At 36.1% G+C, this 27637-nt stretch overlaps 1 long non-coding RNA gene across 1 annotated transcript; it reads left to right on the forward strand.

The window, feature by feature from the left end:
• Positions 1–115: 115 nt before the first annotated feature.
• On the forward strand, positions 116–27637 carry LOC144304013 (uncharacterized). Its single transcript, XR_013370989.1, has 3 exons — positions 116–282; positions 21720–21799; positions 26531–27637. It is a non-coding gene; the product is annotated as an uncharacterized LOC144304013 (long non-coding RNA).

Genomic DNA, 27637 nt, shown 5'->3' on the forward strand with positions numbered 1-27637 from the left:
ATAAAGAAAAGGACATGAGATGTTTCTGTGCTACATTTTTTCAAAAAGGCAATAGCACGGCATATGTTAGGCAAGCTGCCCAGTACACTCTGCACTGTGCATAAACGATCGGCTTGGCTCTGCTATGACTTAGAGACATGTCAGAGGAGCACAGCTCTAGAGAGCTGGCTCGGGGTAGTGATGTTGACACACATCGCAGGAGGAAGGCCGGATGCAGCAATGGATAGCCGTGTTTAATATAAAACATTGCATCAGATGCTGAGTTTATGGGCTGGCTGCAGAGTAAGTGGTTTCTGCTTCTGTATCTAGTAAAGTATCAGGTACTAGTAGAAGAAATATAAGATTTTTCGATGAACCTGTTCACATTGCTTCAATGTGTACTCTACTCTATTTTCTTTAATATCTAATGACCTGTGCCATTACAAATAACTTAGTTTGAATTAATTAATTAATATATCATCCAACTATCCAGAATTCTTCTTCTTCTTCTTCTTTTTTCTGTTTGTATTAGAGGATTGATAAGGTCTTAGATTTATCTACTTATTTATTTTTAATTTGAAAATCACAATCTTAGTCATTTTTAAGTATACAGTTTAGAGTGTTAACTCTACAAATATTGTTATGCAATAGGTCACTAGAAATTGTCATCTTGCAAAGCTGAAACTCAGTACCTGTTGAACAACTCCTCTTTTCTTCCCACCAACCCCTGGTCCCAGCCCCTGGCAACCACCTTCTACTCTCTGCTTCTATGAGCTGGACATATACTGAAACCAGACAGTATTTTTCTTTTTGTGACTGACTTATTTAATTTAGCATAATGTCCTCAAATTTCATCTATATTGTAGCATGTCTCAGGCTTTCCTTTTTTATAAGGATGTCCCATTTTCCACTGTATGTATGTACCACATTTTCTTTATTCACTCATTCATGGACCTTTTGGGTTACATCTGCCTTTTGGCTACTGTGAGTAAAGTTGCAATGAGCATGGGTGTGCAAATATCTGTTCCAGATACTGTTTTCAACCATTTCAGATATACACTCAGAAGTAAGACTGCAAGACCATATAGCAATTCTATTTTTAATTTTTTGAGCAAACTCTCTATTGTTCTCCTTAGCAACTGCCCCATTTTATCTTCCCACCAGAAGAGCACAATGTTCTCCACATCCTCACCAATACTTGCTATTTTCTGCTTTTGTGTTTATTTGATTGGTTTTGGTTTTCTTTTTTATAATGTCTTCCTAATGGTTGTGAGATGATATCACATTTTTATTTGTATTTCTCTAAAGATTACTGCATTAAACATCTTTTTATATGCTTGATGGCCATTTGTATGTCTGCTTTGGAGAAACGTCTATTCAAGTCTTGCTATTTTTAGATTGGGTTATTTGCTCTTGTTGTTGTTGAGTTGTAGGAGGTATTTATGGAGTCAGATATTAGCTCCACACAGTACAAGACTTGCAAGTATTTCCTGCCATTATGTAGGTTGCCTTTCACTCCATTGTTTGTATGTGCAAAGGTTTATTTCTAGGCTCCCTCTTCTGTTCTGTTGGTTTATGTGTCTGTCTTTATCCTAGTACTAAAAACCAAATACAGGCCTTAGAGGCCAATTTTAATGACCACCCAAAATTAGATAATTACTAAATGTCATCATTGTGAAACTGCAGCGTGATAGCAGTCTGACAGGGGTGTGGATAGAGGAAGAATCACCAAGGAGTCATCTGAACTTTAAACTTGCCCCACAGGTTTTGTGGGGTCTTAAATAATACTTCTACATTTGTCTCCTAGAGCTGTGGTAATACAATACCACAAACTTGGTCGCTTACCACAACAGAAATTTATTCTCACACAGTTCTGAAAGCCAGAAGTCCCAAATCAAGATGTTGGAAGGGCTGGTTCCTTCTGAAAGTTCTGAGGAGGAATCTATTCCACACCTTTCTCCCAGCTTCTGGTGGATGCTTGATAATTCTTGGCTAATAGACACAGCACTCCATCCTGTCTCCATCCTTACAGCACTTTCTCTGCATCTGAATCTCTCTCATAGGATATGGGTCATTGGATTTAGGGCCCACCCCAAATTCAAGATGATCTCATTTTGAGATATTTAATTACACCTGCAAAGACCCTATTTCCAAATAAGGGCACATTCACAGGTAGCAGAGGTCAGGACTCGGACATATTTTTTTGAAGTCACTAAATATACTACTGCCAAAATCATGGCAGAACATGAATCTAAGCATTTAACACAATGTCAGTCCAGAATAAGCGAAACCTCTGATGCTGGCCAACGGAGACTCAAAATCTTGTCTGGACAATTCAGGATGGTGGGAACTCTAATAAAATATAACCCTGATGGAATATGAATTTATAGTTATTAACCATGTGAGAGGGAAAGAAAGATAATCCTTGACCATAAATAAAAGAAAGATTGTATTTAAAATAGTCAGAAAAAAAAAAAACACATTTTACTGCAAGTGTGTCCTCTTCCAAATGTCCATTGAGACAAATCAGGAGGAAAGGGTTCATTCATTTCTTGCTTTTTCTCTTCTTTCATCTCTGTCATTCCCAATCCCTGTTCCCTTTTCCCCTCACCCTCTTTCTCTTTCTTTTAAAATCTTCCTTTTTCACCATTTCCTCTTTTTCCTCGTTTTCTTCTTTCCTAATTTCCATGATTGCAATAATAGTTTAAGATTAGGGCTGTGTGATTCAGAACTTGACAACTATTTTCTAGGAAAGAACAATATATGATTCTGATAGTTGCTTTTGTTTTTTTTTCCCCTCTTAGAAATAAAATGTTTCAAGATTAGAATCCTCCTGGACAAAATATTGCCATATAGTATCTTACTTCCATCAAAAGAAATGTTATAAAATAAATGTTTTGATCAGTTTCTTTCCAATGTATGTGTCTTCAGAGCAATACCATTGTATTTGACCTTAGGCAGTTCATGAATCTGGTCTTTTGTATTTGAATGTATTTTTATTCTAGCTTTAAGCAAGAATATTTTTCCTAAGCCATAAAAGTAGTATATCTTTACTTATTGTTTACCTTGTAGCTATTTATAGATTTATAGTTTAGTGACTCCAGTGTTTTATTCCACAGTTTCTAAGTTTTCATAAATTTAACATCTCATTATTTTAATGAATGGACACAAACACAAATTTTCCAGTCATATTCTACAAATTTGTTGCAAAGAAATGAAGAAAAAAATAGAATTATGACTTTGACTTTCAGTGACTATATTAAAAATCTTAATCATCAAAATTCCCTCAGAAAATTGAAGACAACACTTCCCAAGTATGTATGCTGCACATAACTTGTTTTGATTATCATGTTAACTAACAGTGATTCTGATTAAGAAATGCTTCTGATTAAGAAAGTAATTTGCATCAACTTTCAGACAATAGTCTTAAGCTCATGGAACTTAAGCTAGTGTAATCACATATTCCCCATTAAGAGCTGGCCTGATAAAAGTGACATGGCCTATTAAATGTGTGTTACATGAGGTGACACATTGAAAGACTGAGGTTCAGACAAACAGGATGCACTGTATTTATAACAAATGCTTATTGCTTTAGAAAATGAATTTTATTTTCACTATCCAAAAGCATATTAAAATTTAAAGCTTTTTTTCCCCAGAATCCCAACTTCTCTTAGCATCTTGACATTTTAATTTATTATGGAAGAAATTTAAAAAAAAGATTAATACTCTATTTTATACAGTATATTGATCATTTTAAAATTTCACTTTATAATTTGAAAGTGCACCTACCTACTTTAGCTAAGAAAAAGGTCAGCATACATAAGTGACTTCCAAAGGAACAAAGTAATATTCAGAGTAGTTCCGTCACATAAGTAAGGCATACAGCATAGGGTCAGACGTTTTGGTTTAATTGCTTTAATAAAATATAAAGTTCTGCTATTAAATAATTACCCCATTTCTCAAACTTTTATATCTTATCAGATATATTCATATGTGTAATGATGAAAAGTAATTAAAAGTCTAGAATTTATTCTTCAAGAGTCAATTGAAAGGAACATATTTTAAATAAAGATGTATTTTGACTCATTATTCAGATAGAATACTAGTTTTTACCATGGCTTAAGGTACATTACTCCTCTTTATATAATCATTAAAGAAATAAAGAAAAGATTTTCTCTGTGGAAGAGTATTGGAAGTTAGGCTATATTATGTCAGCACGATGTTTTTCTCTAAAATATGCGGTCCTGGTTATCCTGGAAAATAAGCACTCAGAATAAATGTATCCAACTAGATGAACTGCTGACCAGTTCTACTGCAAAAATTCCTATATATCTTTGCTTATTAACTTTATTATTTTCATCCTTGCTGTCTAAGTGAACACTCAATTGTCACAGTCTCTGTTAACAAAATAAAGGTGAGTAGATTGAAATACAAGCAGAGATTTGTGCTACACAAATTGGCTTCTATAATAATGATGTTTTCTCCTCCATTGGAATTAACTGTTGCCCTTTTTAGGTATAACCAGATACTTTCACTGTGTAGAGAAAATGCTTATGGAAAAAAATCGTCAAAATTTGGTAATTTGCTGAGTTTCTCCTGGTTAATTCATCTCTGTAGGGCACCCCAGCAATTTTACATTTCCTGGCACATAACAGATGACCCACAAATGTTTCCAAGTTTGTGAGAGCTATGTTTTGCAAAATATGTTCCCTCCCACTCCATACCTGAGACCAGGAAAATAAAATTAACACTTGACTAATATGATTAATTTTTTATTGGACTCAAGCAACAGTTCCTGGTATGCAGTGAAATAACAATTCACCAAAGAAAATAAATCTTAAAATTCATGCAACCGCACCACTTTGCTTTTCCCTGACATTGAAGTAAAATTATTTATTAGCTATTCTAATTAATCCTCTAGAAACTGAAATTAACCATCACCCTACTCTAATCTCTGCAGACTATGAAAACACATCAAAAGGTAAAGAGATGCTAAACTCAAGCAGCAAACATTTATTCCTCTAAATAAGTGATTATATATTTAAAATCAGCTAAGGAAATAAAATGAAGGATGCATCCTAAAACACAGGAGTTCTCTTGTGAAATTGAATTTCAGTGATATAAAAGCTAATGAGATTTGCAATGACTCCCCTGTCATTTTAGCGATGCCTCAATGACATGGAAATATTAAGGTGGAAAAACATTGGGGTATAATTAGGAAACATTTTCATTTTAAGAGGGCCACTAAAAATAAAGAGGAATATTATTAGTAGTGTAATGATACACAGAATACATTTTATTTAGGTGGCATAATTTGATTGTACCTATTACTTTGGCATAAATTACCTTAGACATTTGAGGCACTTATAATTAATTATCAGTGCAAATTTATGAAGAACTGAAAATTAGTTATTAGATTGGGAATAATAAAATTTTGGAATAAAGACTTTTCTGTTAAATAAAATTTCAGTATGGGGTTTTTTAGGTTTTTTTTTTTTTTTTTTTAAGTTTTCTTAAAACTTACCTGAGAGAGAGAGCAGGATCTGGGTGAGAGGCAGAGGAAGAAGCAGACTCCCCGCAGAGCAGAGAGCCCATTGCGGGCTGGATCCAAGGATTTTTTTTTTTTTTTGATCCAAAGATTCATTTTAATTCATCTTAGTTTTAAAGTACACACAATGGGGGGAATCCCAGGTGGCTCAGCGGTTTAGCGCCTGCCTTTGGCCCAGGGCACAATCCTGGAGTCTCGGGATAGAGTCCTGGGATCGAGTCCTGCGACGGGCTCCCTGCATGGAGCCTTCTTCTCCCTCCTCCTGTGTCTCTGCCTCCATCCCTCTCTCTCTCTCTCTCTCTCTCTCTCTCTGTCTATCATGAATAAATAAGTAAATCTTTAAAAAAAATTGAACACCAATAAAAAATAAATAAAGTATACACAACGATCTTAATATATGATTAATATACTTAGTAAAGACAATAGGGAAATCTTGGTAAATTTTATAAAAGAGTAAGACTACTTAACTATATGTGTTTTATTTTTTCTTAACATATTGGAAAGTTGGTGGTGGAATATTGTATTTGTAGCACTTTAGCAGATATTCTTAGCATTTAAAGATCGAATATGTTGTAATCTAGAATACTCCAGCAATTAGACATATGCTTTCTAATCACAAATCAAATAATACAGTTCATGCTTTAATTTTATAAAGCAAAGCATTTTTATGAATTTTCTAAAAATAAATGGAAACTTTTAAATTGCTGGTTTACAATTAAGTTTAGGTTCATAGTAGATGTTCTTCAAAGCTGCCATTTGCTGAGTCAGGAATTCCTAAATTTAAAACAAAAAAGAGAGACTAGTGTAGGGGTTTAGCACATGCCCCAAGACTCTGTTTTCTACATTTTCTTAATTTTCAAAAAGAAAAGGGAATTCAATAAGAAGCCTTCAAATGCATGGTATTTTATATAAGAGCTAAAATAAAAAGATATATGATTATAAATGGATATTTCACAATTGAGCAATCAATTCATTTAAACTTTATTTATCTATACTTACATTAAGCCAAGAAAAATATACAGTAGGTCATACAAGAAAGTTTCTATATTCTCTTATGGGTCCTGTGTTCTGAGGGCTCAATCTCTGGAGACGATCTGCATCCTATTTGCTTCTATAAACTTACTATAGTAATCTGTTTCTTCCCTTTTCTCCTTACATATACCTATAACCTATGTTCCTTCTCCCAAAGCACATATTCTCCTACCAGTCCACTCAATATGTCCAAGTACTAGATTTAGCTAGCAATTTTAGGTAACATAGGATAGCTGTAATAGTGAAAACCAGATTCATTCTCATTTCTCATATAAAGTACACATTTGAGGTCCCTGGGTGGCTCAGTAGGTTAAGTATCTCCCTTCGACTCAGATTATGATCCCAGGGTCCTGGGGTTAGGCTCCCTACCTAGTGGGGAGTCTGCTCCTCTCTCTCTCTCTGCCCCTCCCCCACCAACCCTGGTCTCTGTCTCTCTCTCTCTCTCTCTGTCTCGTTCTCAAATAAATAAATAAAACTTAAAAAAATAAAAAGTGAGTAGGTATTATCTTCAAGAAAAATGTTGCTTGCTACAGGGAATGTTTAGTACTACAGTCCCTCCATCTAGAATTCTCTTCCTATTGTTTCCTAGAGAAATTACTTATTCTTTAAAACTCACCTCAAATATCATCTTTCCTGGGAAGCTTCTCTTCAGTTCTCTAAGCACAGTAAGTGTTCCCTCTCCTAATTTCCACTCTAGAAAAGGGGCCTCTGGTATAGGTTTACCCACCAGGCATGTGGGAAGCCAACAGTAGGAGCTTGGTCATCTTTGTGTTCACAACTTACTTTCTATAAATATTTAATAAAATTATGAATAAATAAATGTGCTATAAAAGTATAACTTTTTAAATAAACACCCTCAAAATCAACATTTTATTATTCTAGTTATAACAAAGGAGGGGAAAATGTGAGGGTGAAACAGTTTAATATGTTGTTCTGTATCACTTGAGGAACATTGATAAATTTAAGAATTTTTTTAAGATTTATTTATTTATTTACTTATGATAGACATAGAAAGAGAGAGAGAGAGAGAGAGAGAGAGAGAGGCAGAGACACAGGAGGAGGGAGAAGCAGGCTCCATGCCGGGAGCCCGATGTGGGACTCGATCCTGGGACTCCAGGATTGCACCCTGGGCCAAAGGCAGGCACCAAACTGCTGAGCCACCCAGGGATCCCCAAGAAATATTTTTAATGTAGGAAAAATGATAGATAAATATTGAAATGTAAGAAAAATGATACATAAGTATTTTGCAATCCTGGGATGCTCATTATTGGGGATAAATTTTAATAATATTTTGATTATAATCGGCACCTGTCCTCATATAGTGAATTCTTTTTTTTCTTCTAAGACTTTTTATTTATCCATGGAAGACACAGGGAGAGAGAGGCAGAGACACAGGCCGAGGGAGAAGCAGGCTCCGTCCAGGGAGCCCGATGTGGGACTCGATCCTGGGACTCTGGGATCATGCCCTGGGCCAAAGGCAGACGCTCAACAGCTGAGCCACGCAGGCGTCCCTCATATAGTGAATTCTGTTTTGAAAAACCTCTCCCACTGCCCAGCTACTCAGGATCTGAATTTCTCTATGGAGCTGTGAATTACACTCGTATAAAAAATTCACCGGGATTTGGAAATCAAAGCAGTACGAGGTAGTATTTCTTGTGGAAAACATCATTGGCCATATTTTTGTCAGAAGCATCAAAAAATAACTCAGAGATGTTCAGTTAGAGCACAGCTGAATATTCTCACGTATCAAAGACATCGATCATATAGAGTTTGTAAACATAGGAAAATGTAATAGCCATAAGGGCAAAATTGAGTCTGTGGGAAAAGGAGTCTCACATTTTTTTTTCTGGGTGAATTTTTGGCAGGGAACTGTCAAGAAAGGCAGTTTGCTCTTTAGCTGACCAACAGATTTATCAGGGAAAGTGGCTTTAACTCTGTGGTTTCAAATTGGAAAAAATGACAATATTTCGAGCTCTCTGTGAAGACAGTAAGGCTCCTGTCTTCCCGTTAATACCTCCACCCTAGTTATGTTTGTTTTTCCTGATATTGTTTTTCCTGAGACACCCAGGAACCCCTAGTTTCTTTTTTTTTTTTTTAATACTTTATTTATTCATGAGAGACACAGAGAGAGAGGGAGAGGCAGAGACACAGGCAGAGGGAGAAGCAGGCTCCGTGCAGGAAGCCCGATGTGGGACTCGATCCCAGGACTACAGGATCACACCCTGGGCTGAAGGCAGGTGCCAAACTGCTGAGCCACCCAGGGATCCCCAGAACCCCTAGTTTCTAATTTAAATACAAAGTTAGCCCCACCTAGTGTTCTCAAATATGTTTTTATTACTTAACTCTCCTGCATATTTTTTTAATGTTTCGCATTTTGGTAATTTAAACGCCTAACGATTCTAACTTTTACATAAGTCTCTCAAATGTGATTAAATTTCAGCTAATCTTCATTGCTTTTCCATGGTTTTCCCACACTCCACTACATTTCTCAGTGGCTTTTAACCATGATGTGTGCATTATTCTCTGAGCCTTAGCTTATGCTGTTCACCAGACAAGAGAAGTCTCTTGATCACTCAGACAGACTAGTTAAATTACCCTCCTTTGAATTTTTACAGAACTCATTTTATATACAACTAATTTGACATTTACAATTCACTGCCTGGTACAACTGATTTTCTTTTTAAGTATATAAGATTTATCTTTAAATTGGATTTTAAATAGATCAAAGAGAGAAAGTCTTAGAAGTTTAACCCATATTAAATATATCGTAGATTTTGTACAAATCATTATCAGTAATATATTTTTCCAATAAAACCTTCTGTCAGTCCTTTATTACATATTTCTAAACTCTTTTTTCTCTAATAAAGGGGAGTTTATGTCCCTAGAAACCACAGATTTCTGAGAAATGTTTCCCATGAGAAATGCTAATTTTAGAGATTAAACCTTTTTTTTTTTCAAGTTACTGTTATATTCCCAATTTAGTGATAATTACTGAAGGCAACATTTGAGCATTAGAGCCCAGAATAATTGTTTACATTAATCAGAGTACATGTTTGTCATATATAATAATTATCTTATGTTTCTTGATGCACATAGATTATAAAAATTACACCATTCTCCACCCTTCCTTGTTATTATGTCATTTATATTGTCACTTCACTTGAACCTGGGCTGACCTTGTGGGAGCTTTCGGCCCACAGAAAACAGTGAAAGTGACAGTATACAGTTTATATATTTATGGACAGTTTATAGTCCAGGCCTCAAAAAGCATTGCCACTGTCACTCGAATGAGCCTGGGAATGGGAGGAATGGGAGACCGTGGGAAGCTAAGTCACGTCATGCCAGGCAGGCTCTCCTGAACCAACCAAACTTATCAGGAGCAAGCTGAACTGAAACCAGCAGAACCATGGAGAAAAACATGCTGGGGAACTCTACCAGAGAGCAGAACCAAATCCTAAGGAACACATAGGACCTGCAGATAGGGGGATCTGGCAACATTTGCCTAGTGAGGTTTCAGAATTGAGAGGAATTAGTGACTGCTGAGTACTTTTTTTATCCCCTTTCAAATACGACACCTCACCGAAATTCTAAGGCACAGTGTCAGAATAATCCATTATTAGTGATTGTTCTTTGTCATTCACTTATTCTAAAATAATTTGCTCACTAGTTCCTCGTCAGCTATCCTATGCCCAATCCCTCTGTCACTTGAAAAGTTTTCTGATATTTCATTGCCTTTTAATATTTCCAAATAATAAAATCTCTATTTATTCAGTTATTCTTTATAAGATTTGGTTTCCTTGTTGCTTACCTTTGGGACATAGTACATCTTCCACTGTGTCTTAAAATATAGGGCCTAGAATAAAAGGTCACCCCAGATATGCCCTGACAAGAGTATGGAATTCAGAAAGAACTATTTCTTTCCTTTTTTTCTGGCCATGAAATAGTGATGGCTTGTTGAACTTTTTTTTTTCACATGATCCATAATCAGTCCAGCTTCCTCACTGATAGTTACCTATAGTTGTTCTGCAAATGGACTAGAATAGCAGTGTCTAGTTGTCCATATCCAGTTTCATTATTTTATTATGGACCAGGTAACAGATTGAGCAGATCTTTCAAAAATTATGCTTCCATAACCATACTCTTTTGCTTTACTTTGTGGCAAAGGATGATAAAATAAATATTTTGGTCTTTAAAATATTTAATGTCTACAGAGTCAAATCTGAGCCCTGAGCTACATCACTGAAGACATCCCAAGAGACTAATATTGAGTATATTTATTGGCACACTTTGAATATGGTTATTATAACAGGTGTTAATTTATGTAACTCAGCCAAAATTCATTCATATGTCTACTTCCCAGGCAAAATAACTTAAGAAACTTTGTCAAATATCTGACAAAATAGACATACAATGTTCACATCATGTTATTCAAGTTTCTAATAAAAATCCTTTATAAAAATAACTAGATTAATGTCACAGGATGAATTCTTATTCATAGTAAATCTATAATATCTTTAATAGCCAAAATATTGCCCATGGGTTCATAACCATTGGGTTAACTATGGTACACAGACTTATAAAACAGAATCTCTGTAGTCACTCAGGCAATGAACAACCAATAGCTTGTGTGGCAAATGCTGTTATTTACCAAAAAATATATTTCCCCTTCTTTTTAGCTGTAACTAACCTCATTTTACAACCTCCCTTGCAGCTAAACGTTGCCATATAACTGAGTTCTAACTGTGAAATGTAAGCAGAAGTGGTATCTGCTATGTGGGAGCCAAATCTTTTAAGAAGAGAAATGTCCCCCTTACTCTTTCAATTCCAGGTAGGGATGATGATTAGTAGGGCTCTGGGAATTGCAGAGTCACATCCTGGATGCACCCTGTGCCTGAATCACCACATTGAGGACATAATCTGCCAGTGATAAACATTTACTTTTAGAGAGGGAGAGATAATCAGTGTGTGTACCCGCGTGCTCACGCTGGCTGGCGGGTAAGGTGGAAGCTTGAGTCTTTCAATTTGAAGCTGTTTTACAGAAATGAAGCTAACCAAAGTCATATTATTTTAATCCTTTATTTATATTCGCTACAAAAGACTTTTGGCTATGCTTAAGGAATTTAGTGAAATAATTCTTAATTCCCCTAAGACATACATTTAGTCATTGCAAAGTCCTGATTATGAGGATAAAATTTATTACTTCAAAATACGTTCACAGAAAGATTTTCTATTTTTTTTTCCTTCTTTCACAGGTCAACTCTTTACTTGTTTAATGATAAAAATTAGTTAACAAAGTTATCCTTCATTTGTTATGTGGTGTTCCAAGGTCAAGCTGAAAAATGACTGAATGCTTAGGTGGAAGTAAAGCAATGACCCCATAATGCACATTATCCTCCAATTCCATTTATATATGGATGATGTGCTGTATCGTAGAGAAGCTATAGCTAATTAATGCTACTTTCTGAAATAGGACATAGCAGTTTAGAGTCTTTGCTAGTCATAGACTGGGCACTGTGGGAGATTGTCTATGGGTTGCTATTTGACATCCCTCCTCTCATAAACATGCAGTTTTTCTGACCAAACCACAAACCAGATACTATCCCTTTGAGGCTATCCAAGGTCGAAGAAACTCCTCTAGTGGAAATCGACATGGGAGACCATCTTAATTTCAAAAACAACCTAGAACTTCTCAGAGCACTCTCTGGTGGTAAAGCCAGAACCCCCATTCCAACATACCTGTAAGAAGAAAGATGTTAAGGGGAAAGGGATATTGTAAATTGTCTCTCAATCTTTACTTGCCCCCAAACAACCTGTAAACCATACTTTGGCTCATAAAAGCAAGCCACAGACATGACCGAGTTGTCTTGGTAATTATATTTGAAATTCCTCCTTTAGCTTAATACAATTATTCTTGGTATTCCATTTGCATGGTTTTCTGATTATTCCTGGATTATGGGCTTTATACTGGTGCTTCAGGACATTGCTCTGGGCTTTGTCACAGTGTAAAATGTGCAATAGCCTTTCCTAGTTTTGCAGACAACAGTGTTCCTCATGTTTTTCTCCTGGCTTTTTAATTTTTCAATGATGTGAGAAACCTCTGCCTCATCTTATTACATGGAAGTCCCGCCTTATCTTTCAACTCTCCCTCACATAATACTGTCATTGGTATTAAATTGCCCTGTACACTATTCACACATAATAGCTAATCTCCTGCATAATCAGCCTCATTACTTGTTAGAGCTCATCTTCTGTTACTTTCTCAACATCCGATGCCTCCTTTTGCTGTAGGTATTTTCACTGGTTGTTCTCCCCTACAATGTGGATGAACCTTGAAAACATTAAACTGAAATCCAGATGCAAAAGGCTGCATTTTTTATGATTCCATTTACATGAAGTATCAAAAATAGGTTAGTCCACAAAGACAGGAAGCAGATTAATGGTTATCAAAGGATGGGGGAATGATGGGGAGTGACTGCATAACCTGTACAGAATGTCCTTCTGCCGTGATGAAAATGTTTTGGAACTAAATAGAGAGGATAGTTTCACAAACTATGAATATACTAAATGCCACTGAATTGAGCACTATAAAATGGTTCATTTTATGTTAATTGACTTTTACCTCAATAAAAGTTACTAGAAATTAAAAAAAAATAATGACTTCCTAAAGCCTCTTCTGATATTTACACTGCTATTTTCCTCACCTCTTTCAAGTCATTACTCTCATGAAGGTTTTCCTAATTAATCAATCAGAAATTGTAACCTTCCTATTAATAGTGCTCATCCTCCTTCCCTGTTTTATTTTTCTCCTAAGTACTTACCCTCATCTAACGTACTGTTTTTCCTTAATTATACTGTTAATTGACAATCCTCCTCTACTAGAAAGTACACTATACGAGATCAGAAATTTTTCTTTATTTTTAAAAATATTTTATTTATTTATTCATGAGAGACACAGAGAGTGAGAGGCAGAGACATAGGCAGAGGACAAAGCAGGCTCCATGCAGGGAGCCCCATGTGGGACTCGATCCTGGAACTCAGGATCACACCCTGAGCTGAAAGCGGATGCCCAACTGCTGAGTCACCCAGGCGTCCCAGAGGTTTTCCTTTAATGTTTGTAACCCCAATTCTTAAAAAATTGCCTGGCACAGAAAAAAAGTGCTTAATGGATGTTTATTTAAGAAATAAATGGGGAAAAAAAGAAATGAATGAAAGAAATGAATGAAAAAAAAGAATGAACCTCACGTGTCATTTTTTATGTGTTGCTCTAGTCTCTATATTCAGTTGGATCATTTCAATACGTGTCTTAGAGAGCATATGCATTTTTATTTAACCCATCCAACTATATCTTCTGAGAGTTTTACCTCATCTTCTAGTCTGTGCTGGAGTTAAGGTGAGTCAAGTAGTTGACTTTTTAGAATCATTGAGATGTGGATTTGAATCTTAGTGTACAGATCCTGGCTGTGTGAGTTACAATTACTTTAATAATTTCCTCTAGGATTATGTTACCTTAACAATAAATATGTGTATTAGTCAGAGTTCTTTCTACCAAGAACAAAACCAATAGATCTCCTAATATATATCAGTTGGGTCCAGAGTAACAAAGAGCATATATATAGAGAGAGAGACACAGAGAGACAGAGAGAAATGGAGAGACAGAGACAGAAAAAGAGAGATTATTACAAGGAATTGGCTCAAAATTCCAAGGCCTGTAGTCAACAAGCTGGAGACCCAGGAGAGCTGATGGTGTATGTCCAGTCTGAAAGCTGGAAAGCTCAAAACCCAGAATGAGCCAATGTTTCAACTGAGTCTGAAGGTAGGAAAACAAAACAAAACAAAACAAAACAATGTCCAAGCTTGAAGTTATTCAGGAAGAAAGAATTTTCTCTTATTGGGAGAGGTTCAGCCTTTGGTTCTATTCAGGCCTTTGATTGGTGGATGACACCCACTCACATCAGCAAAAGCAATCTACTTTACTAAGTCTATTGATTTAAAAGTTAAAATTATCCAAAAATGGGATGCCTGGGTGGCTCAGTGGTTGAGTGTCTGCCTTTGGCTCAGGGCATGATCCCAGAGTCCCAGGATTGAGTCCCACATTGGGCTTCCTGCATGGAGCCTGGTTCTCCCTCTGCCTATGTCTCTGCCTCTCTCTCTGTGCCTCTAATAAGTAAATAATTAAAATCTTTTAAAAAATTATCAAAAAATACTCTAACAGACACACTCAGTAATATTTGACTGAATACTGAGTACTCTGGCCCAATTAAGTTTACAGAAAATTAACAATCACAATACATACAACAATATCTAACTTACAGGGTTGATTTGAGGGTTGGATGAATATATTAAATGCTACAGAATTAAAGCTTAGTATTTAAATTATCTTCTGTATTTTTGCTTTGTGTTGAGATACTCTTAACTTCAGCTGTTATTCTTGATTTCTATTTCTCTGATCATTTACTGACACAGTTGTTTAGTAGAGTAAGATTAAGAATCAAATATTGTATATTTTATAAATATGAATCTATCTAAACTGATAGGGTTACATCACCTTTATTAAAATATTAATTATCTATTTCTAAACCAACATTTAAATAATTAAAATAATCACATTTGTCTGTTCTCAGTGATCTGGTAATTTCTACTGTTTTCACCATTAGTCAATGATTATTCGCCATGGCCAAGCAATTAATTTGCAGCTACTTTCAGCATAATGAGATATAATTATTCTTAGCCAAGAGACTTGAATTTATAAAGAGAAGCTAGGGATCATATAATAACTATTTCATCTTACATTTCAATTCATTCTTACAAATATTTCCTATATCTTTTTCAATTCAAAAAATCTTATTTTCTAGAGAAAACTGAAGTGAATAGGAGCTGGTGGATTTTGCAACTGCAATATCATCCATAAACATTAAGCTGTCGGCCTCAAGCAATGATTCAACTATTCTTACAACATCATTTAGTTCTAGATATATTTAATAAAGTAATCTTTGCAATTCTTAGCAACTATTCATGCTCATATAATAAAATCAACTTTATTGAAGCTTGGAACTTATCAATATTATTCTTAAAATTCTATGGTAAATACCTCATATGCCTTATGTTCCTCATTTCCAACTTGGGTAAATACTTTCTCACTTCTGTTTTTCTCATAACTCAAGTGCAGTTGTACTAACTTTTAGAATACACCTCCATTTTTTCTACAATAAGTATATAATTGCACAAAGAGATATACTTTTTTTAGTGCTTTCCAGAGTTCTGAAATAGTGTCTGTTTCAGGGATATGAAATAAATAACTTGTATCTGAATTTTTAAAAACCTGTTTTCCTAAACTCTAGGGTCCATGAGTAATTATTATATGTCTTCATTTGCATGTCTATCATAAATGTGAAGATGGCATGATTATGGTTACTCTCTGCCAAGTCATTTCCTCTTCACCCTCTACTTCATTCTTGTTTATTCCTTGAGATTGCTTGAGAAAGCTTTTCACAAGAGGATGCATTCTAGTTTCCCCATTATAATTGATGAGTCTTGATATCTTATTTTACAAAGGAAAATAATAAAATGTCTTTATCCTAATCCTCAGAGAATATATAATTGCTATTAAGAAAGCTAACACTTAAAATAAATCAATGACCTCCATAACTACTTAGGAGAGCTTTGTGCTAATATTCAATGTTTAGAACACTGTTGTAGTCATATTTGCCATGCTCAGAAAAAGAAAACTTTTAACCATATAAGAAATTAGCTTGATTATATAGTTTTAGCAAGATAAAACCTGTCGAATAATAGATGTATGGTTAGAGTATCCTTATAACCACAGTGGCTTGCTTAGTAGTCAGTTTTGTAGTCTATTTTATGAAAAGAATTAGTCATATCCTCTGGAAGTCTCAGTTGATTAAAGTCTATATCCACAATAAAATCACTTACTTTCAACTCTTCACTGAAACTTCTCTAAATATTAAATCCACAATGGAGGGGGAGGCACCTGGGTTGCTTAAGCAGCTGCCTTCGGCTCAGGTCATGATCACAGGGCCCTGGATCAAGCCCTATATCAGGCTCCCTGCTTAATGGAAAGCCTGTGTTCCCTCTCCTCCCCACTTGGGCTCACTCTCGCTATCTCTATCTCTCTCTCAAATAAATAAATAAAATCTTTTTTTAAAAATCCACTATAGGAATCATGTAACTTCCATACTCTATACTGCATTTCACTATTGGGTATGATATGTAATTTTAATTGAATATCTCCTTGATAATACTCTTCTGCTCCAATAACACTTTTTTTTTATTGTTGTTACTTTTTTCTGTTTTTTTTTTTCACTTTCTCACTTTATTAATACAAAGGGAACGTTTTAAAAGGATGACTTCTGAAATTCACACTTAAATCATATGGTAGCTTGTTAAACTGACTTGCAATTTTCTTTTTTTATATAAATTTATTTTTTATTGTTGTTCAATTTGCCAACATATAGAATAACACCCAGTGCTCATCCCATCAAGTGCCCCCCTCAGTGCCCGTCACCCAGTCACCCCCACCCCCCGCCCACCTCCCCTTCCATCACCCCTAGTTCGTTTCCCAGAGTTAGGAGTCTCTCATGTTCTGTCTCCCTCTCTGACATTTCCCACTCATTTTTTTCTCCTTTCCCCTTTATTCCTTCACTATTTTTTATATTCCTCAAATGAATGAGACCATACAATGGAATATTAATCATCCATTAGAAACAACAAATACCCACCATTTGTTTCGACGTGGATGGAATTGGAGGGTATTATGCTGAGTGAAGTAAGTCAATTGGAGAAGGACAAACATTATATGTTTTTGTTTTTTAAACAAAGATCCTGAGCAATATCTTTACTCTTTCTATATTAAATACATATGCATGGAAGCATGTTCAAATTACTTTTACAAAAAAAATAGAGGTCCAGTTTTGTAAATTTCTGGTTTAGATATTGCTAAAGAAAAGCACTGCAAAGGGAAGCATTTCTTTTGAAAACAAAACAAAACAAAACAAAACAAAACACCCTGACTTCTGTAATGCCTCTGATATTTATATTATTAAGATAATGGTTTTGTCATCCTGCTCATAAAGTTAAATCAATACTTTCCTGTCTTTTCAAGCTTTCTACATTATTTGCAGCTGTTGACCATTCTCTTTTTCAAAACTTTTCTCCTTACTTCTCTGAGTTTATAATATCTGATTTTCCTCCTGAATCTATTTCATTCTTTCTCCTTAATTTCTTCCTCCAGTTATCTTTTATATTTTCTATTCCCAAGTCTTTGCCCTTGGCATTTGTTCTTGTTATATGTGTCTTCCTAGATGACCTCATATACAATATGGCTTTTAGTGCCATGTAAATGCTGACAAATCTCAGAGTATGATAAATCATCTCTGTTGAATGTCATATCAAAAGTCTAAGCATTTGTACGTAGGCATCTCAAAGCAAGATATTTATAATATGTTCTTGTCCTCTTGTTCTCTTAGTCTCAGTGAATGAAATCACTCAGCCAAGATCACTCCAAGTCTCTGATCTCACTCATCCTGTATATTTCTTTAAAGATTTTATTCAGTTATCCATGAAAGACACAAAGAGAGAGGCAGGGACATAGGCAGAGGGATAAGCAGGTTCCTTGGGGGAGCCCAATGCAGGACTCAATCCCAGGCCCCGAGGATCACGCCCTGAGCCGAAGGCAGACATTCAACCATTGTGCCACCCAGGCATCCCTCATCCTATATTTTTAATAAGCCCCAAAGTTACAGAGTCTACATTCTTATTATCTTTTATATCAATTCTCTCAATTTCACCTGTCATTACCCTCATTTAGGATTTACCAGTTTTACCTGAACACTGGAGTAACTTGCTAATAAATTTAATACCCATTCTCACACTTCTCTTCGCACCATATCCAGGGCGATCTTTGCAGACATTCATTGGTAAAATAATTCCTCTGCTTACAGTTCTTCAGTGGACCCCTATAAGTTCAAATGCCTTAACATGGAGCTGAAGGTATTTCATGTTCTGGTAGGTGCCAACTTCTACAGTTTTGTCTCCTGCCAATTCCACAGGTGTTCCCTCTTCCTCATCTACACAAAACTAATCTATTTCCCTGGAAAGGACTACTAATGAGGAAGCATGTCATTCTGCACTGTTCTTTCCTGTCTTTATTTACTATCCCATGATATACACACATATTTCTCGGATAGCCAGACAAGCTTCCTAATGCATGTGTGAGAGACGGGCATGATTGTATGTGTCTGTGTTATCCACTTAAGTCATATTTCTCTTATTCCAGTCATATTTGTGTACATACTTATGCATACCTCTTTCATTTGTGGCACTTACCTGCATACCCGTGATTATTTTTACTGTATTTTAAGTAGTCTGAGGGCAGTGTCCCACATTTTTTTCTCTAGTAGGGTCAAACAAAATATGTCACAAGAGATCATAAACATGTATTATTTGAAAAATGAATAAAACTATAGAGAATAAAAAATAACTAAAAATTTATCATGATATGCCATTGCTAAATATTTCCTCAATATAAGTAAATAAGATATTGTTTTATTCTCTTGTCACAGAAATATAACCACCAGAAATGTTGCTGATGCTTGTTAGAAGTGATTTACTTCTGAGCCTTCATAACTGTTGATACATGGGGCACCTGTTGACAGTAATATTCACAGACAATTAAGTAATTTATTTCTCTGAATTTATACTTGAAATCTTTGGCCTGTGTGTTCTCTCATTTCTTTCCCTGCCAGATTGTCCTCTCTCCTTCCTATATCATTCCATGGTACCAGTGGAGAGAATGTTTTCTTCATCCTTTAGAGCTCAGGTCCTCAACCAGTCTTCCCTCTCCTGATTCTCCTCAATCACTTGACAATAATCCTCACTTTGATACCATGACCTAAAAAATGATAATCTATTCCCATTGTTGTCACAGATTATATTTAGGGCCCACCATTCAAATAATATTTTATCCTGACAACAGTCTCGGAAGGCTATTTATTTTCTCACAAAAGTCTTATCTGGGGACAAGCTAAGAATTTTTCCAGATCTACATGAGCCTTCCAGACTACAACCTTTTTGTTGTCATTGTCCTTCACTGTAAAATCATACTACACAGCAAAATTTTAGGCATCACCTGCTGTGGCAGAGAATGCTGGTGTTTACCACTAGTCATATTTCTCCTCTTCTTTCTGTGCACACAAACTATAATTCCCAGCTCTCATGCAATTACATGGTGCCTTCTGAGTTCCACTCAAGGAAAAAGAAGTGAACCTCTGTGTACCACCTCAGGGCTGGCCTCTGAAACACCTCACTGCAATCTCTTCACTCTCCCATCTCTTATCTTCCAGCAAGTCCTGCCTGGAATAATCCTGGGCACCTTAATCACCCTAACACATAGTCATTTGCACTATGCTGTATCGAAAAGGGAGCTTCCTGATTTTAAGGAATGAGACTTGAAGATATTAAGAATAGCTGTTGTTACTTTTCTTAATCAATATATCTTCTAAATACCAGGCTGTAGCCTTTCATTCCAAGGAGAATATGATGAGCCACTCATTTTGTTTTTCTCAATTTCCACTATTTTCATTATCCTGAGTAACTTTATTGCATTCTAAATTTCTTAATATTTTTATGACAATGATATCACATCATTTTTCTTCAGTAAACTCCTCCTGAGACCAAAGGAAGGATTTATAATCCCATAAACTGAATTATATTCCAAATCCCATCTTTAATAACAGATGCTTATCCTCACTAAATATATCCGTTCATTCACTTCGGTCTTAAATCTCTCTTTCTATATACTTATATATAGTTTTTCATATCATGCTTCTTGGTTTAACATTCCTAATGAGCCTCATCATCATGTTGGGCCACTTCCTATCACTCTTATCTTCCGTCTTCCTGTGATCCTGCCTTTCTTCTACTTCCATCTGAGTGCATTCTCAACCTGGATCTTTCTAATCACATTTTCCATCTTCTGAGCTGCTGAGCTTTCTTGGAGAAAATCACATAATTCTGCTGGGAGGGGGGCAGATTTATAGTTTTCAATTTTAGTTGTGTTCTCAAAACCTTTTACTCAAATCCTTTTACTTAAATGCCTTGGAGCATGATAGCACTGACCTATGTAATGGTGTAAACACAGCTCTTCTTTCCACAGCATCTTGTACTTGCTTCGGGGTGCTGGGAGGAGGCTTTTGCACACACCCCAGCGTGAATGAACTATAGTCCCCATGCTTTATTACCCTGCTCTCCAGCCACTCCTTTACCTTCCATTAGCCCACACCTGCTCTACACACCATTGCTCATGGAAGCCTTGCCACGTCCAGTCGCCACTCTGAAATGCCAGCATCCCTCCCAGAGATGCTATCATCCGATGCTCTGAGCATTTCTCTTCCTTACAGAGTCAGAATGATGCATAGTTCACCCTCATGGCAGAAGAAAAGAGCTTCATCTCAATGTATAATTGTATCCTGTCACCGAAACACCATGTCATCATCAACCGTATACTCATTCTTTTCCCTGCTAGGTTCTTCCCCAACAAAAATATCTTTTCCACTACTATATAAGAAAACAGACAATTGTATACAACAGATACAAGTATGCAGAGGTAAATTAACGTCTAATCCACTTTGGAAGTAATGAGCTAACTATTCATTATTACCTTTCTCTGTGTCCTCTCTTTTTACATTTTCCCTGGCTGATTTAGGAACAATGAACATTCTACCCAAAACTTTATTTTTATTTATTTATTTATGATAGTCATAGAAAGAGAGAGAGAGAGAGAGAGGCAGAGACATAGGCAGAGGGAGAAGCAGGCTCCATGCATCGGGAGCCCTATGTGGGATTCAATCCCAGGTCTCCAGGATTGCGCCCTGAGCCAAAGGCAGGTGCCAAACTGCTGCGCCACCCAGGGATCCCACTGCCCAAAACTTTAGATAAGAATAATGTTTGATGTAGAAGCCTATACGGGGAAAAAAGTTTCTCCAAACATTTATTCAATAAAAATTTGTTCATTCATTCATTCAACAAGCAATGTTCTTGGAATTATACTAGTTCATGGGGAAGTGTGTGTGTGTGTGTGTGTGTGTGTGTGTGTGTGTATAAGATTGTATTTATTCTTTTTTTTTTTTTTTTTTTTTTTACTCAGACTCAGTCCCAGGACCCCAGGCTTATATCCTGAGCCAAGCTGGATGCTTAACCAACTGAGCCACCCAGACACCCCAGGAAGTATGTATTTCTCTATTGCTTACTTTCGGTCTGCAAGGTAGGCTCATTGTAGGAGTGGGACAGTTTGACAGAGAAACAAGTACAATAAAATGCCAAAATTACTATGATAAGATTTAGTGTAATATAAAATGGAGTCACAAAGAAGAGTGAATAATTTGAGATGGAAAATAAAAGCTTCTTATAGGAAATGTTATATGAGAAGTTTGAATTTGTTTATATAAGTAGTGGCTATTTCTCCTAAATAAGATTATTGCAAGCATCAAAATGTAGGAAAGATATAGAATCATTTTGTCAAGTTCAAAAAAGTAAAATAAAATGATTTTTTTCTATGCCGATGTGTACATACATAATTGCACAAGAAGGTTAATAACCTCCTATTAAATATGGACTATCTTTGCCATTCTGTTCTTATTCTTACTCTTCCATGGACTGGTCCTACCACATTTATACAGTAAGCATAATCTGACCATAGATTTTTAAATTTTACTCAGTATAGTTCTCTGTCTAACCTCCCTGTATCTCAACTTGCTTGAAGTTAAACTTTATTATTTTAATTAAAGGCATTTAGAGAGTATCTACCTATGTTCAAGGCACAGTACTGTATGTTGTGGTTGAGGAGGTAAAAGGCATGTATGTTGATGAACAAAGTTTGGTCTTTACTCACAATCAGTTTACACTAGAAGGAAAAGGACAAAATATTATCTGAGTCAGATCTTCTTCATTTATTTTTTCCAAAAAGTCAACATGGATGCTTTGTTTTAAAGACTACTTTTTAAGTTTTGTCTCAGCCAAAAGATGATAATCATTCTCTGCTTGAAGGCAGTAGTAAAGACCTGATAGAAGTTAAATTAATAAAGAACAACAGAACAGCATGGTTTAGGTGGGGGGAACGGAAAGCATAGTTTGGTACAGATTACAGCCCTAGATTTGTTATTCACAACAGATACATATGATGGTTTTGAGCAAAACCACTTCGAACATTCCTATGTAAGAGCAAAAGCTTACTAAGAATTGCTATTAAAGAATAAAATTTAGGTTATTAACTTCCACATGAAAGGAAGGCTTTTTGCTTTTTTTTGTAGTTGCTTTTTTGCATTGTTTATTTGGATAATGGGCTAGCCCTGCCTTAAGATGGCACATAGAGATAACAGGTATGCAGATGCTTCAAAGCTACTTCATTCCCATCATAGTTATAGGTCTCCAATGTAGGACACTAAGATCTAAGCAATACATCTTTTTAGTGAAGTCATCATTCTATACTTTGTGAAGTAAACAGAGGCACACTAAGTATTATGAGACAAAAGGAATTAATAAAGTACTTAGGGTTTTCATACATGTAGAAAGAGCAGAGGCTGTGCAGACAGATCATGAGGCTATTGCTGGAAGGTCATGGAAACAGTTACAGAAGACATGAGGCTGTATAATCAAAAGAAGTTTGCAGGGAAAACACCACAGTTCTGAATCAATTGAGTACTATCCTACATACTATATCATCTTGCAACAGGCAAGTTGGAAATTGCTGAGGATTCTGAGTAGCAGCCATATTTGGTCATCAGTATCTCTTAAGAATATATTAACTTCTCCCTATTTCTGTTTTTCATACCAAAGCTGAGGGCCACTAACTGACAAATACTAATTTGGAAACATCGAGAAAAGAAAGCCCTAAGAAATGTAGTACGTGAAAGGAGAGTAATACCACCTTTACTAAAGCACAAGAAAGATCTAGTATTTTAAACAAGACTTGATATTTGCTATCCTAAAGCATTGCTACTCAGCCTTTTTTATACTAGTAAATAAATAATTTGATTATTATTTCAATTATAATTTGGCATAGTTTTATAATCTAATTTGAAATTTTAGAGATAATGAATATTAAGCCTTCATTTCCTAATACATTTCCTGTACTCTGAAGAGTACACTGAAATCTTGGGATCCCTGGGTGGCGCAGCGGTTTAGCGCCTGCCTTTGGCCCAGGGCGCGATCCTGGAGACCCGGGATCGAATCCCACGTCGGGCTCCCGGTGTATGGAGCCTGCTTCTCCCTCTGCCTATGTCTCTGCCTCTCTCTCTCTCTCTCTGTGTGACTCTCATAAGTAAATAAAAATTAAAAGAAAAAGAGTACACTGAAATCTGCTATTTTATGAAAAGTTGTTTTTCCTCAGCTTGTAACAATTAAATGATGTCAAAACAATTTTATTAGGTTGATAATACAATGAAAACTATTGATTCTATCACTAATTTTTATATTAAGAATGTACTTAAAAAAAGAATGTACTTATTTTTCTGTAAAATCGAAATATACGGTCATTTCTATTCTCTATTTTTCATGAGCACATAGAGCCCTTATTTAAAAAAAAAAAAAGAGCCTATGAGACACATGGTGCCAATGCTTCTATGTTATACTTATGGTTTATATACATACACATATATGGGTGACTAAGCTCACACTCTCCCTCTCTTAGACACACACACATAGGTAGCACTTTTATCCAGGTTGGTTACTAAACCTAACAGTAGAAATTCTCTATTCACAGAAACACAATTTTCTTATTAAACACCATGATTTTTTTCTTTCTGAGCCAAATCCAATGTCTTGAACTACTGAAAATGCTTTTTTTTGTTAGTACTGCCAATATTTCCAGAGTTAAAGCAGTGATGCTTTTCTTAAAATAATTCTGCCTTCTGGGCAACAGGCATTTTTCACCATTAAATAAGAAAAAAAATGGTTTTGTAGCTGCTGTTTTATTGTGTGTAGACCTATGTTAAGATACTTTTAAAATTAAATGTCAAATCCAGATTGACAGAGGAAACACGCCAATGCTTGATATTTGATGAGAAGCTGTCAACCTGCCTCTCCCTGTCAAATTACCAGCCTCTCCTTAAGACTACTTTAGTAAGTGATAATAGCAAGCAGTGCTCCACACATGAAGGTCTCAATCCTATATAATGTGTGTGCGTGTGTGTGTGTGTGTGGTCCAGGTGGATATGAGACAAGTTATTTATTATTTGGAAATTGAATATAATTCTCTTAATTCAGGTTATGGTAGGAACATTCTTTGTAGGTGAATCAATGATTCAGAAATACCATTCAGAGTTAGGCATGAAAAGGCAAGTTGAATTCCTTCTCAGTAGTAATTTCCATGAAAAATTGCCTCTTTGAACCTTAGGCTATGGTTTTAAGGGAAGTTTCTATTCCGTTATTTGCCATGGCAATACTCTTAGTATTTCTTAGCCTGTCATTTCATTTCATTTTTACTAAATATCGTATGTGTATAGGTGTGCATGTGACCGTGTGTAGCCAAGAACATGGAAAGGAATTGGTTGTCGGGATGTTGTAGCCCTATTTTACATTGTTACACACACACACACACACCTCATTTTAAGTGTCATTGATTTCTCAGGAAATTATATAATTGCTAGTGTTTCAGAAAATGAAGGCAATTACCTAAATGTTTGAAGCCCTTTACCTCACCCCTAATCAAAACAAAACTTAAAAAAAGGAGGACATAATATTGCATTATTGCCAATAGGGGAACCCAAAGAGATAGATACTTCTGCCCTGATTTCTGAAAGCTGCAACACAAAAGAGTGCTCTTACCCTGGACTTCTGATTTTAAACAAGTAGCCCAGAGATGAAACCGGGAGTATGCAGTTGACTCATAAAGGCAGATCCAGTTGAAGGGTCACTGGCGCCTGGCAGTGGCAGCAGCAATCTCAGGCAGCACTGTGCCACTGACCCTGACTGCTCCCGGCACTGTGTCCTTGGGTGCGGGTATGAAAGCCTAGAATTATTTTCTGTTTCCTCATTGTCTTCCTGCCCTCCAGATATCATGAGCTAATCACTTCATTTGTATCAAAAGTTTTTTCTACCTAAGCTGGTTATTCTTTCTATTGCTTAAGTTGGAGAACCTTGACTCGAAGATGATTTCTAAAGCTATATTCAGAGACACAGGCTAACTTAAAATTATTTTATCTTCCTGCTAACTTGAAGCTTTAATCACCATGCAGTTTTCATATAGATAGCCACTATTACTCTTTTCCTTAAGGTCTCTTTTGTCTGATATGAATATAGATACAACCACTTTTGTGCAGAATTTATGCGTAAATAAATATAAATTTATGTACACAACTGTGTGCATATTGTATAAGTGTGTGTGTGTCTGTGTGTTCTTGGATTTCAAGATTTTTCATTCTTTATATTTTACATATGCTTCTTTTAAACAGTATAAAGATTAGTATTTTTTAAATCTTGTCTGGTACTCTATATATTTTTTAGATTTTATTTATTTGAGAGAGTTAGAGAGAGAGAGAGAGAAAGAAAGAGAGAGAAAATGAGGGGGAGGAGAGAGGGAGAAGCAGACTCTTCACTGAGCAGGAAGCCCAATGCAGGGCTCGATTCCAGGACCCTGGCATCATGACCTGAGCCGAAGGCAGATGCTTAACTAACTGAGCCAGCCAGGCATCCCCGGTACTCCATTCTTTTGCTAGAAGATTTGTATCATTTAGATTTAAGCTGACAACTGATAATTTTAATTATTTTATTTATTTTCCTGTTTTATGCTTTCTGTTGGTCTTGTTTAATTTTTATTTTTCTACCCTTCCTTTTTTTGAATATTTGAATGTTTTTTAATTGCTTTTTCATTTTTGCTTTTGAGTGAAACACTGCCTTAATAATGATTTAACAAAATTCTACTGTTAACAAACCCTCTGAAAATCCTGTTAATATTTTTAGAGCCCAGTCCAAGAATATACTTGGAGACACCTGGTTCTTCTCCTCCCTCCTACATTTTCTGACCTCAGAGGCTCCTAAGAACCTGAGTGTGGACACCGTGGACACATGACTGTGCTCTGCTCAAAATCCCACCCATCTCTTCAATGAGCCACCTTTCGGCTCCTCCTCAAGCCTGAGAGTGCAACAAGAGTTACAGTAGGGTTATCATCCAGCCAGTGGCAGAAAAGCCTAGGGCAGAAAGCCTATCCTGCATAGGCCTAAAGAGTAACTTGAAGTTATTGAAGGGCACAGTTCTGGGGTTCTATATCTCTACACAGCATAAGTAGAAGGAAATAGGTCCTAGGCTCTGATGGTCATATCCCCAAGTCCCCAGAGATTCAGAGCCCTGTCAGTTAGCCACATGTTAAGAAGGCCTGGAAAAGAAACCCTAGAGCCAAAGGGTTAGGACAGAAGTCACAGTTGCCATTAAGTGGCCTAAGAGTGGTACTATCTCCATGAAAAATATTTTCACAGCTATAGATTCCTAGTGACAATTTCTCTAAGTACAGAGATTCTCTCAGTACATTACCATCACTGTAAAGAATCAATTCTCAGATTTTCCTTTTTCTGATTTTAACTTCTTCTGTTCTAGCAATTTTTTAAAGATTATTTATTTATTTATTTATTCATGAGAGACACGCAGAGAGAGGCAGAGACACAAGAGGAGAAGCAGGCTCCATGCAGGGAGCCCAACGCAGGACTCGATCCTGGGACTCCAGGATCACGCCCTGGGCCGAAGGCCGCGTTAAACCACTGAGCCACCCAGGCGTCCCTGTTATAGCAATTCTTAAGACCATCTCTCTGAATTTAGTTTTCTGAAGTGACACAAGGATATGACTAGGCATATCTGTGTGTATGTGTATGTGTGTTTTGTGTTTGAAATTTATCAGGTTGTTGGATGTGAAGGTTTATGTTGTTTGACAGTTCTGGAAAATTTCCAGTTGTTACCTTTTAAAATATGTTCTCTGTTCTCTTGCCTCTCTTTCTGGAACGCCAGTTAAACACACATTAAACCTCTTATCATAGCCTTTATGTTCTGTTTCCTTGTGTTATTTTGGCATATTTTTT

The sequence above is a fragment of the Canis aureus genome, chromosome 33 (assembly GCF_053574225.1).
Source record: "Canis aureus isolate CA01 chromosome 33, VMU_Caureus_v.1.0, whole genome shotgun sequence".
In the NCBI taxonomy this organism is placed as follows: Eukaryota; Metazoa; Chordata; class Mammalia; order Carnivora; family Canidae; genus Canis; species Canis aureus.